At 31.2% G+C, this 12,989-nt stretch overlaps 1 long non-coding RNA gene across 1 annotated transcript in view; it reads right to left on the bottom strand.

Moving 5' to 3' along the window:
* Nucleotides 1-283: 283 nt before the first annotated feature.
* The window catches only part of LOC136796256 (uncharacterized), a 102,799-nt gene continuing 90,093 nt past the window's right edge, over nucleotides 284-12,989 (bottom strand). Inside the window, exon 3 of the long non-coding RNA XR_010843943.1 lies at nucleotides 284-486. This is a non-coding gene — a long non-coding RNA (uncharacterized lncRNA). The remainder of the gene's footprint in view (nucleotides 487-12,989) is intronic.

Here is a 12,989-nt window from a genome sequence, read left to right as displayed (position 1 = left end):
GAATATTTTGTCTTAAGTTCTATTTTAATTTCATATAAAGAGAGATTTCTAGAAATATTATTTAAGGAAGGGTTTATCAAGATGAAGGAAAGTTTAATTATTTTTTTTATCGTTTAATAAAGTATAGTATTTCTCATATCATTCTAGTTCAGTTCCAAGGTTCATTTATCTGGTAAATGAAATGTCATTTTATTACTGTGCTCATATTAATTATGAATGTTTATTAATTAATAATGCCTTCTCTGGTAAAAACCTGCGTATTAGAGTAAATATAAAACTCTCTTTCTCTTGAGGGACCAAAATAATGCTAGACAAACGAGCCAAAGTTTAGTAATTGGTAAGTTGAGGAATTTAATCTAAATATAATTTTATAATTATTAAAAGAGAGCTTTTATTAAAATATTAAAATATTTAAGATAAACATTAATTCACCTTCTCTCATCCAAGGACCTTATTTTTATCCTTTGTAATTAAAACGGTACATACCTGAAACAAAGGAATTTAATGATAATTATATGAATATATATACAAAATAAATTATTGTATAAAATGGATAATAAAGAATATTATTCTTTTAAAAGAGAATAATATTAATACACAAATGCACACAATACATATGAGCAATACTCAGGATGGCTAAATTTGTACATGTTACGTAACCGGTTATAAATGACATTTTACAAATACATGGCCATATAATATTTAAAACATACTGTAATTACTATTATCTATATATTTATAACTTATAAAATCTGTTATTAAAACATGTAATTCACGATATGTTCAAATATGGATTCATGATATTTATAAGAATTAGAAAATATTTATATATATAAAAAAAATACTTCCTCTGCTTTCTTTACCGTGTGATGATCGTTTGATTATTGTCCCTTCTTTTTTAGATTTTTTTTTTTAACAATTTATTTACTGTTACTTAATGCAATGCACTGTAAGTCTAGGAAGTTAACTATCTTCTATACTTAAAGTTAGGACTTTTTTTTTTAATCCCCCTCCCTTGCCCTTTCTGGCATACGGGGTGCGGGAGCAGTGGGGTAGTGCACTGGGGTTTGCGCATGCCACTGCTCCCAAAGATCATCAATTTTTTCTTAATAAAGTTATGACTATTCCTACTTTATGGATTTTCTTCATTGATATTTTATGACCACCTTAAGTACAATCATATGGTAGAATATGCATATAAACTAATGAAATATATATTTCAATTTATTAATATATGGTACTATATGTATCAGGTTTGCTTATTTTTAGGATGAATGATTAGAAAATGGCCCTATTAAGACCTATAATGCTACAGTTTTATTATCCCTAACGGTGAGAATAGGATTAGGGTAGGATCTACTTATGTTGAAATTTATAATAATAATAATAATTAACAACGGTCCTCTGATATTTATTGTATCTTAAATAATTTTTGTGAAGTTTATTTATTTAATTAATCTTTTGTAAATGAAGTCCAGTAATGAGAGGTCGAAGGCTAACCAGGTTGATCTCGCCTCAAAGGTAACAAGTAATCCCTATTGCTCCAGTCAGCTGTGGTTAATGGTTTAATTACCACCATTGTGACTCTGCCACAGGGACTTACTGATTTACTACAACGGCTCTAGCTCTAGATCGACAAATCAATCGGAGTGAGATTGGCATTTTATTGCTATTTAAAATTTTATTAAATTATTAAATTAAAAAAAAAATGTGAGGAAAATCCTTGCTGTATTAAATTTTTTTTTAGTGTGTCTAAATATTTTGGTCTTGGAAAAACAAGGTATAGGAATTAAAGAATAGATAATAATGACTATAATAAGAATGCATGCGTTAGTATTAAAAAATAATTTTATACATAAATTTGGTTTTGAGTCTGTCTCTACTCAAATTTTTGTTCAGGGTTTAATCGACCAATCCGTTAATTCGGTTTATAAAAATTAAAAATAGAATGGTTAATGGCAAATATTTTATTTATAAAAATGTATAGTTGTTCCCATATTTTAACATATTCTGCCTACTACTTCCTCTTTCGCATGCGTAAACGTATTTTTCTCGGCTTGCCTGTATTTCGAAAGATAATGGAAAAATAGACCAACCGAATTAATAGAAAAATCTATCAATATCAATATTATCTAATACAATCGACTAATTTTATTTAACTATTCTTGACAGGTTTCAAACACGGCTCCTTTCGTAGATTTATGCTCTATTGACGAGTCAACTTTATTTAAAAGTAATAAAATTTATTTTTAAACCTTTATATATATTTAATAACGTAGCTATCTACCAATGATGATACTTGTGCAATTTATGATTCTTTTTGCAATCCATATAAATCCATTTATCCATATAAATTTATCCATATAAATAAGTATAAATATATATATTATATCGTTATGTTGTACTCATTAAATTGAATTAATTTTAATTAATTAATAATTATTATAATTTTTTTTCTGTCATTTATTCATTTTATACGTTTTTCTGTTTCAATGCTTAATGAACTCTATTATGATTTGTTGTATTTTTTTTTTTTTAATTTTTATGTATTATTTAATTTTAGTTTACAAAATCACTTTCACACTAGAGCTTTTTCTTATTATTAAATTAGATATTTTTGTGAAAATCTCTTCCCATAAGAATCTATATATTTTTTATCAGATCAATCTTATAAATATTTTCATTGTCAATTCAGTGTGATAGTAAAACTAAAATACCTCAGTATAAATTATAAAATATCTTACTTAAAGACGAAATATAAAATTTATTAAATGGATATTTATTATAAATGATAATGTAACTAAAAATAAGTTTGTTGGTCTTAAAGAAAAACGGGTTTTCGCGAAAATATCTAATACAATTATTCTTTCAATTCTTTTGTGTTTACTTATTTTATTATAAGATTCTAAAGAGAATCTACTTATAATTCCTGTAATATTATTCTAAAGGACATGTTCCAGAATCAACTAGGAGTTTATTATTAGTTAACACACTGGCACGAGGACTTGACAGAAGTGTTTCACACTATCCTATAGTAATCCTACTTAGTATATATATGTAGTAATAATGTAGGTGAGGAAAGTTTGCCCTCTCTATTATTCTTGTCTTGTTCTTTTCCTTTAGCCCTGATGAAAGTATAAAATTTATGTATCGTAGACACCAATATTAACGACTATTGTCGTTTGATATATAAAATATTAACGACTATTGATATAGTGTGTTTTATTTTTGGAAGTACTATCCATATATTTCATCTATAATGTAAACTTCATCATAATTTATAAATTCTGTGATTTATAATAATATTCCGTCTTGAAACATCTAATCTTACTTTTCGGGAAGCCGAATTCATACTCATGATCGATTACCAAATACTTATTGCCTACCCATGCAAGGAGGCTTGGTAAGTTGTCGCCCCCTCTACTGATGGATCAAGGGAGGTGTTGAGGAATTAGATTTTCGGAGAAGATAGGTGATGTATTGGTACAACATTCCACCATCTACCGCCCTTCGCCTTAGATTTCATTTCATATTTTATCCCAGACCATAACATGAAATTATTTTTACATATCAATTATAGGATGTAGCTAGTAAATATAAATTCATCGATGTCAGAAATACAATTTATTCTACTCTTATATAGGTCATTACAGAGTATATGAATGTTACCGGCAATGGAAATAAATTCAAAATTAAAATGATAATATTTACAAATTTCTACGGCACCCACTTTAACTAACTTCTCGATCTAATGCACTAAATATTTTTGTGTAAGCAATTATTTTAAGCATAAAATATATATTTATTTATTTTTTATCACTTTCTAAAAAAATAGTTTTTATTAATAATGTATTTATTGTTATTTACAACTGTATATAATTATATATACTTAAGTAAACAGTAAATTTACTGTTAGAAAAAAAGGACATGATACAAACATGTGGAGAATCTACTCATTGATAGAACTCCAATGACGTTACTAGAAGATCGATACTGAAGATCTCGATGCCATCTTCTTTTCAGACGCCTAGGGGGATAATTAAGTTGGAAGGAGACGCCAGCTTAGAAACGAGTGGGTTTGAGTGGTTAGGAACTTCATCCTGGAAGGATTGATATTTGGTTCTAGCCAAATCGGAAACAAAGGCAACATTGAGGTCCTGATGGATGACTTGATTTGTGACAAAGTAAGAAGCAGTAAGGATTTTGGATACGAGAGGAATTCGATGGTTTAGTGGTGCCTCAAAGCTCAACACCATATCTGCAGATAGGTCATATTATAGTCATGTAGATCAGTTTGTGTAATGGATTGGAAGTTTAGACCGTTTGTCTAGTAAATGTTGTAATATTCAGAATCGATAAGAGGTTTCCTGTCTTTTCAGTCTTGTATGGGGATTCCATGTTAGTCGTTCGTCCAGATGTAGTTCTAAGTAACGGATCTGTTCGACAGGAATGAATGGGATATTATTAAAGTATACTGTGGGGGAGGAAGTCATGGGTTTACGACTATATTATTTCTAAAAAATAAAATACTAGTTCTAAATTTATCTGTTATCCATTTTTGGCTGCTCTTTACAAGAAAAATGCTAAACTAATATCTACCAATCCTTTTTCCCATAGTTAAAAAGACCCTAAGACGTTTTAAAGCAATATTAGTCTATTTTATTTATAGAAAATTCGTTAGTAGATTCATAGAACCATTATTATGGTGGAATAGAACGAATTCTGATATGAAGTCCTTTCTCACTGAAATTATAATAACTATTTCTATAATTAAGGTTGTTTTTTTTTATACCCCTGCCTGAGTATTTCTGACATACGGAGAGAATTATCTACAGGTTAAAACTCCAATCTAGCCATAGGAGAGAGGGTAAAGTTTTAGTTCCGTGGGACCGCAATAAAGTAAAAGTCAAACCCCCCGGTCGATCAGGCCGGATACGAACTGACGCCATTGCAGTAACGAAGTTAATAAGATAGGCACCTTAATATCTCGGCATAATATTAAAAAAATAGCAATATCTTTATTTTAATCTTCTCTTCCGTCTTTACCATTCGCTTTGTACCTCCTCCACATCTCCAATGAGGATACATACCTCACGTACTTAGGACAAAACACTCACTACGAATAGAATTTCTTGTTTTCAAACACTGCTGTAGTAAACCCACTGTTCTAGTGTTCATGTTTCGAACTTTTCAACTGGAGAACTGGAATTCACTACATTATGATAAAGTATGTTTCTTTAACAAAAGAGCGTGGTTCTCGTTTCTTTATTTAAAAGAAACTGGTAGAACATTTAAAAAACATTTCCTTAAGGATTTATAATAAACCCTTAATCATTTTACTTTATTGGTACTTACCACGAAAAGTGTTTTCTAATAAATGAATTGTTAAAAGTTAACCATTATAAAAATGACAAAATCCTCACACGTGTTTTTTAGGTAATACTAGAAACTACATTCACTGTCATCATTTTTTTACATATTTTTCACGAACTACATTTGAATTTTCCCAACATTAGTTTGGACTATCATTGATCTGGTGGACGTATGCAGAGTACGGATTTGCAACGTAAATTGAATATGAACCCTTGAGTTTGGTAAAAGTCCAACTCTTGTTGGAGAAAACCTAATACTGATTTTTGTAAATCTACCTGCCCTTCTTTAATAATTAATACTCCACTTATCCCTCTCGAACAGATCCCCAACGATTAAGATTATATTTAGCCAAAAGGAATTTGAAATCCTCTTTATAAAAGCTGAAAAGGCGGAAAACTTATTCAAATTAATACTTAATAAAAAAACAATCTAAACATCCAACTAATTATAACAGTCTGATTATAGTTTTGGAACCGAAATGGGTTTACGGAGTTGAGCTTTGGGGCTCCAAAACCATCCAATTCCTCTCATGTCCAATCCTTACAATCTTAAATCCCTCGTTAAATCTTCAATTATCCTTAGTTTTTTTATTGCAACTAAAATCATACATAACGACCTAAATGTTCCATATGTTGCCAATTTGGCAACAATTAAATTTATAAAAAAAAAATTGTTTTTTAAGTCTCAAACGATATCACTCTTCTGTTCTTTCATTCTGCAAACATGTATAAAGAGAAATTTATTTTTAAAAAATCGTTATTAGCCTACATTTGGACAAGCGATTAACCTGGAATCGTCACACCAGACTGAAAAGACAGGAAACTGCTCGTCGATTTCGACTATTATAGCACTTACTAGACAAACGGTCTAAAATTCCAATACATTACAAAAGACTGATCTACATGACTGTAATAAGGCCAATCTGGACATATGGAGTTAAGCTTTGGGGCTCCACAAAACCTTCGAATTCCTCTCCTATTCAATCCAAAATCCTTCGTAAAATCCTCAAGGCTCCTTATTTAGTCACAAATAAAATCATACATGAAGACCTTAATGTTCCCTATGTAACCGATCTAGCCCGAACCAGATATCACTCATTCCATTATAAACTCTCTAACCACTCAAACCCCCTAGTTTCTAATCTTGCATCCTCTTCCATTCCTGATAATCCTCCGAGGCGCCTGAAAAGAAGCTGGCCTCGAGACCAGGTAATGTAAAATGTCATTAGAGTGCTACTAATGGGTAGTTTCTCTACACGCCTGTAACACTCCAATTTAACTTAGATCAGATTTACTAAATGTATTATAATGTACAGTTGTAAATAGCAATAAATAAATATTAAAAAAAAAATTATTCACACCTTTAAATACTGTTCTGTTTTTTACATTTATCACTGCTCTTATTACGAAACGAATAACTAAACAACGAACAATACATCAAAAGAGAAACTGTAAAAGGGAAAACCGAAGGGAATGGAAGGCTTTTTGTCCGGAGCAGAGGTGAGGGAAGGGGAGCAGAAATATTGCTTTTATCGCACAAAGACCAGATAAGGTTAGTCCTCTTTAATTAACGTCCTCTCCCACCAGTTAGTACCAAGGTTAATTAATTTTTCCACTCAGAATATATTTGGCCGTTATATCGCGTAACGCATCACCTTATCTGCTTATTTTAGCATGATTCAACACTTTAGAAAAAAATGATAATAAGAATAAATAATGGAAAAAAGTAAGTTATTATTGGTATGCAATATTACTTTCAGAATAATCTAATATTGGCTTAACGTTGATGAAAAAAATCTTCTACGGTGCGCATCAAAACATATTCAGTTACTGTTAAAATTCGTATTTTAGGATTCTTCAAGATAAAATAACGAATGTCAACTTTATTCTTGCCAAGAATGTAAGAGTTAAACATTTAACATAAGAAAACGGAAGAATAAAACGCGCAGAAATAGAGAAATTGGGCTTTTTGGGGTCTCAACTAGAACCAGCAAAAAAACATTTAGGATAATCGTTCCTCAAAACGATTTTTACATTTACTGCTTAATCATTTCACCAGATACGCTTCTGTTCTTCCGTTTCCGAATCAAAAGGCTACAGATTTTATTAAAATATTAGAACCGATTGTGAAGGAACATAGAATTAAAATTCTTCTAGCAGACTAGTATATGGCTTTATTAATTCCCTTCAAGTTTAAAAAATTTTTAAAAGTTCATAATAAATCCCACCAAATCACATTTACTCTTCTTCGTAAACCTTCGTCTTGCCCCACAGTATCTTTTAATAATACCCCACTTATTCCTGTTGAACAGATCCGTTACTTAAGACTAAATCTGGACAAACGACTGACATGGAATCCTCATACAAGACTGAAAAGACAGGAAACTGCTCGTCGATTCCGACTATTACAACATTTACAAGACAAACGGTCCAAACTTCCAATCCATTACAAAAGACTGATCTACATGACTGTTATAAGGCCTGTCTGGACATACGGAGTTGAGCTATGGGGCTCCACTAAACCATCTAATTCCTCTAGAATCCAATCTTTACAGTCCAAAATCCTTTATACTCTTAACTTTGTCACAGATCAAATCATCCATCAGGACCTCAATGTCCCCTATGTTGCCGATTTGGCCAGAACCAGATACCGTTCCTTCCATAATAAACTTCCCAACCACCCAAACCAACTCGTTTCTAACCTGGCTTCTCCTTCACTACCTAATAATCCTCCTAGGCGTCTGAAAAGAAGATGGCCTCGAGATCTTCTCCATTAGAAAGGTTCTTGGAGTTCTATCAATGGGTAGATTCTCCACATGTTTGTATCATGTCATAGTATCACTTACAGCAAATTTACGTGATGTGTATATATGTATACAGTTGTAAATAACTATAAATAAATTATTTTAAAAAAAAATTCAAAAGTGAGTTACGATCAAACAGAAACTTAAATGAGGATCGAAAAGAATCATTCACGAATTCTCAATAATATCATAAAGTAAATAAATAAATAATAGATAGAAACAAGAAAAATTATACATTCGCTGAAAATGATCTAGTGTACATAGAAACAGGCAAAAAGTTAATCCGAAATAAGCTCTAAGAAATACATAAAGGGCCTTTTAAAATAATCTAATTTCTAAAACAATCTACGAAGTAGACTCAGGGAGAAAAGGTTGTGACACAAATTTTTACCACAGCAGCTTACTCCCACCTCTGTAGGAGACTTCAAAGTTAATTCCGTGAATTAACCTTCTGCGGGAGGGGAGATGCAAAGAAGGTTCAGGCACTAACCCATCCCCACCTTTAAGTAATGAGTTAATTTCTACAGTTAACACACGGCGTTATAACAAAATAAACTTCTGATGCAATTTTCAATTAGTTATTATTGTACCAGTTTTTCATCCTATTAAAGACTATGATTTTGTTTTGTAGGTATTTATAGAATTTTTTTTTTCGGCCAAGACTCCCATTGGAGTCCTATACTGCCTAACCATGGTTGGGGGTCAAAGTTCTTCATTTTGTGGGACCGCCACTCAATGAAAAAAGTCAACGTCCCAGGCCGGATTCGAACCGGCACCGCCAATAGACATCAAATTGGTAAGACTGTGTCTTAATCACTGAGCTATGGGCGGTCCATTTATAGTCTTAAGATCAAATGTATTTTTAATCTAAATTTTTTATTAATAAAGATCTTGTTTTGTAGAAGTTTATCACCTTTTACTAGTGTTTTTATGATCGGATACTTTGTATCTTATTCACTCTCTTTAATTATTTTTATATCGTGCGCATAGAATTTATTTAAACGTTCAAAATCAGCTCGTTTCTACCTGTTTTCTTTATTTTAATTTTTATAATATGCAGAATGTATAATTGAAATAACATGTTTAAGTATGAACTTTTCATTAGAAACGCACATTGTGTGGTTTCGCATATAAACACCTTTTAAATAAATATATCACTTTATAATAATTTTGTTGATACATTAAGCACATTACATTATCAATACAATTAAGATTTAAAAATTTATAATACTCGATGATCTTCAAAACGACTACAGATATTCTAAGAATGATTGAGACATTTCTATTCTTTCTAAATCACCCAGCCTTATTTATATTATTTATCCTTCATTTTTATTGTAACATTTAAAATCATATATGAGTAAAAATAAAGGAGTAGTAAAATTGAAAATAAAAAATTAATAGTGAATTGTAGCATTATAGATTTATTTTTTTAAATGAGATTTGACTGTAATAAATAATTTTGCGTTACTTTGTCTTAATGGGATCCGGTTGTCTGCTTTTCATACACTTTTTTTTATTATATCGAATTGAAAGACTATTTAACATACAATAACCCTTTAGAAGAAATTAAAACAAATAATTAATTAAAAGCATAAAAAATCATAACGGCAGAAAAGTGGCACACCATATTTATTTATTGCTGTTTACAACTGTACATTATAATATATTTAGTAAATTTGATCTCAGTTAAATTGGAGTGTAGAGAAACTACCGATTGGTAGCACTCTAATGACGTGACGATATTCTTCTTAAAAGGAAAAGTGAAGGTTGAAATTAATAGGAGTTTCCTCCGTTTTAACCTAAACTGAAGGCACCCGATGATTGATTCTTACTCCTTGGCCACGCCTCCGGGTTTACCAGAATTACTTTTCGGCTTCACTTTTCGTAAAGCGTACCCCCTCTGTTATCCTCCTTCCTCCAAGAATATGGACAAACTATGGACAAGTATTTGCAATTCCAGAAATCAATATTTTAGCAAGACTAGGCTACAGTCTAGATTGATAAAGATATATTGTAATTGTATCCATTATTCTATAAAACAATCATTTAATATGAAAAATCAATAAATTTTAAATGATTAAATCAGATTTAATGGAGTGTGGAAAAACAAATAATAAGAAGACTAATATGATCTATATAATATAATTCAAGTATAATTAAAAGTATTTACCAAACCCACACATTAATGTTATGCCTGATGGAATAAACTCTACTAAACGAATAACGGTGGCCTCGATAACAGTAATGTAAGCTAAAATTATGAATCGTGTTAAATATAATTAAAAATGTTTGCGTTGGTTGTTTAAATGATACTAATTTCATTGAAGCTAAAACGCTCCTCAATTCTGGTAAATCAATGCGCTTGTGAAAACACAATACATTTTAACCCATTATAAGTAACTGTTTGCAACAATTATTTAAAAATTGTTCTTCCATTCACACAGCGAGTTTAATGTTTTACTTTTTTTTTTTTTTTTATATTGATAGATTTATTGATTAATAAATATTATAATCTGCCACACAGTTGTGGGCAATAGGTAATATTGATAAATGATCTCATACATACTAAAATAAATAAAAAATAAAATTAAAAAAAAACTAAAAAAAAAAGTCTCTTAAAATATATACAAACAAAAGAATAGACAAGATGAAATATTTTACTAAAGCACATTTCTCATTCAACATTTTCACAACGCCCCTTGGTTATTTTACTGAATAAATATTTTCTTGAGATTAAAGATTACGCCAATACTCTGGGTCCTAATACCCTTATTGTAAAAGTTAAAACAACACTCTTGTGCTGTATTTCTAAAACAGGTATTGCTCGTATTAGAGTTTAGAGTAAAGATTATAGTTGCTATTTGTATAGCATAAAAATCTAAGCCTTTAGAAACAACACAAAAAGGCAAAGGCCGAGAGGCAATAAAAAAGTTTAGCAGGCGTGGCAAAAAATCTGATAAGGGAGGAAACAAAAACATAAAGAAGTGTGGCAGTTTAGGACTGCTGCTACCCCCACCTCTCTCCCATCCCCTCAGCCGCTCTACTGAATGACAATTAGTCCCCTCCGAAAATCAAGTAAGTGCCCTCAGAAACTTTCTTCCCACGTTCCATTCATAATTTAGCTCTACTAACTAAAATTACATCCTGAGGTTCTGTACTACCAATTCCTTAGGTAATAACATGTCTACTTTGCCTCAATATTTACAACGTTTGTAAAGAAGAAAGAAAGTAACAGGACTTTTACAAAAACACATTAATGAATAATTGAACAAGTAGGGCACAATAAGAGATAACATTTCCTTTGAAAATAGATCTTTGGGCGTAAGGAATTTTCACTAGATAATCGTTAAGAGGTGCACTACGAAAAACCCACTCTATAAAAATGATCTCCCTGACTATGTGGTAAAAGAGTTTGTTTTTTTTAAATGTCTTTATTGATATTTACAACTGTGCATTGAAATACATTCAGTAAATTTGATCTCTGTTATATTGGAGTATAACAGGCGTATAGAGAAACTACCCTTTGGAAGCAAACTTATGACGTAACATTAAGGTCTTTGATTTTATTTGTAACAAAGTAAGGAGCATCGAGGATTTTACGAAGAATTTCGGATTTTAAGGATTGGATACTAGAGAAATTCTAAGGTTTAGTGGAGCTTCTAAGTTCAACTCCTTATGTCCTAATTTTTTTTTTCTATTAGATTTATTTATTGATAGATATTACAATCTGCCACACAGTTGAGGACAATAGGTAATAGTGATGAATGATGTCATACATAATAAAATAAAAAAAAACTCTTAAAATATATACAAACAAAAGAATAGACAAGATGAACATAATCAAACTATCTGTATGAAACATAAATTAATAAAATAACTTAATGATAAAATAATATATACAATATTTACACAATCGACCTGAGGATCTCCGAGCCCACTCTATCCCCCACGTGTGAGGGGTAGAGCAGATCTCAAAAGATCCCAGCGCATCCCTCTCGCCGCAAACACTCAACTTGAGTGGAGAATCCGACTAATCCCAGAACTCCAATTGTCCATTTTTATTTTAATAAGTCTCTTGGCCACGTATGTCCAAATTGGCATTATTACAGTCATTTAGATCAGTCTTTTGTAATGAATTGGAAGTTTAGACCTTTTTTCCAGTAAGTTCTGTAATATTCGGAATCGATGAGCGGTTTCCTGTCTTTTATGCGGATTCCATGTCAGTCGTTGGTCCAGACGTTAGTTCTAAGTAACGGATCTGTTAGTTTTGAAAGGCCTTTTAACAGCCTGGTCATCAACGGATGATCAACGTATCTGATCGACAAGAATGAGTGGGATATTATTAAAGAATACTGTGTGGCAGAAAGTCATGGCTTAAGGCTTACGACTATACATTTCTAAAAAATAAAATACAACTTCTAAATTCATGTTCATCTGTTACCCATTTTTGGCTGCTTTTACAAGAAACATGCTACATATCCTTTTTTCCATAGTTAAAAAGAACCCTAAGACGTTTTAAAGCAATACTAATAATAGTAGGAATCGACGTGCAGTTTCCTGTCTTTTCAGTTTTGTGTGAGGATTTCAGGTTAGCCGTTGGTCCAGATGTAGTTCAAGGTAGCAGATCTGTTCGACAGTGATAAGAGCAACATTATTGAAGGAGACTGTAGGGCAGTCAGTAAATTTACGATGAAGGGTAAAGGTGATTTGATGGGATTTATTTTAGTCCTCCAATTACGAACCCTTTCTTCGAGGGCTGTGATGTGGGATTGGAGAGTTTGGGATGCAATTAAAGGGCTGGTAATATATA

The sequence above is a fragment of the Halyomorpha halys genome, unplaced genomic scaffold, assembly GCF_000696795.3.
Source record: "Halyomorpha halys isolate HHAL.00 unplaced genomic scaffold, Hhal_1.1 Scaffold165.1, whole genome shotgun sequence".
NCBI classification, from domain to species: Eukaryota; Metazoa; Arthropoda; class Insecta; order Hemiptera; family Pentatomidae; genus Halyomorpha; species Halyomorpha halys.
This window is presented reverse-complemented; position numbering and strand designations above follow the sequence as displayed.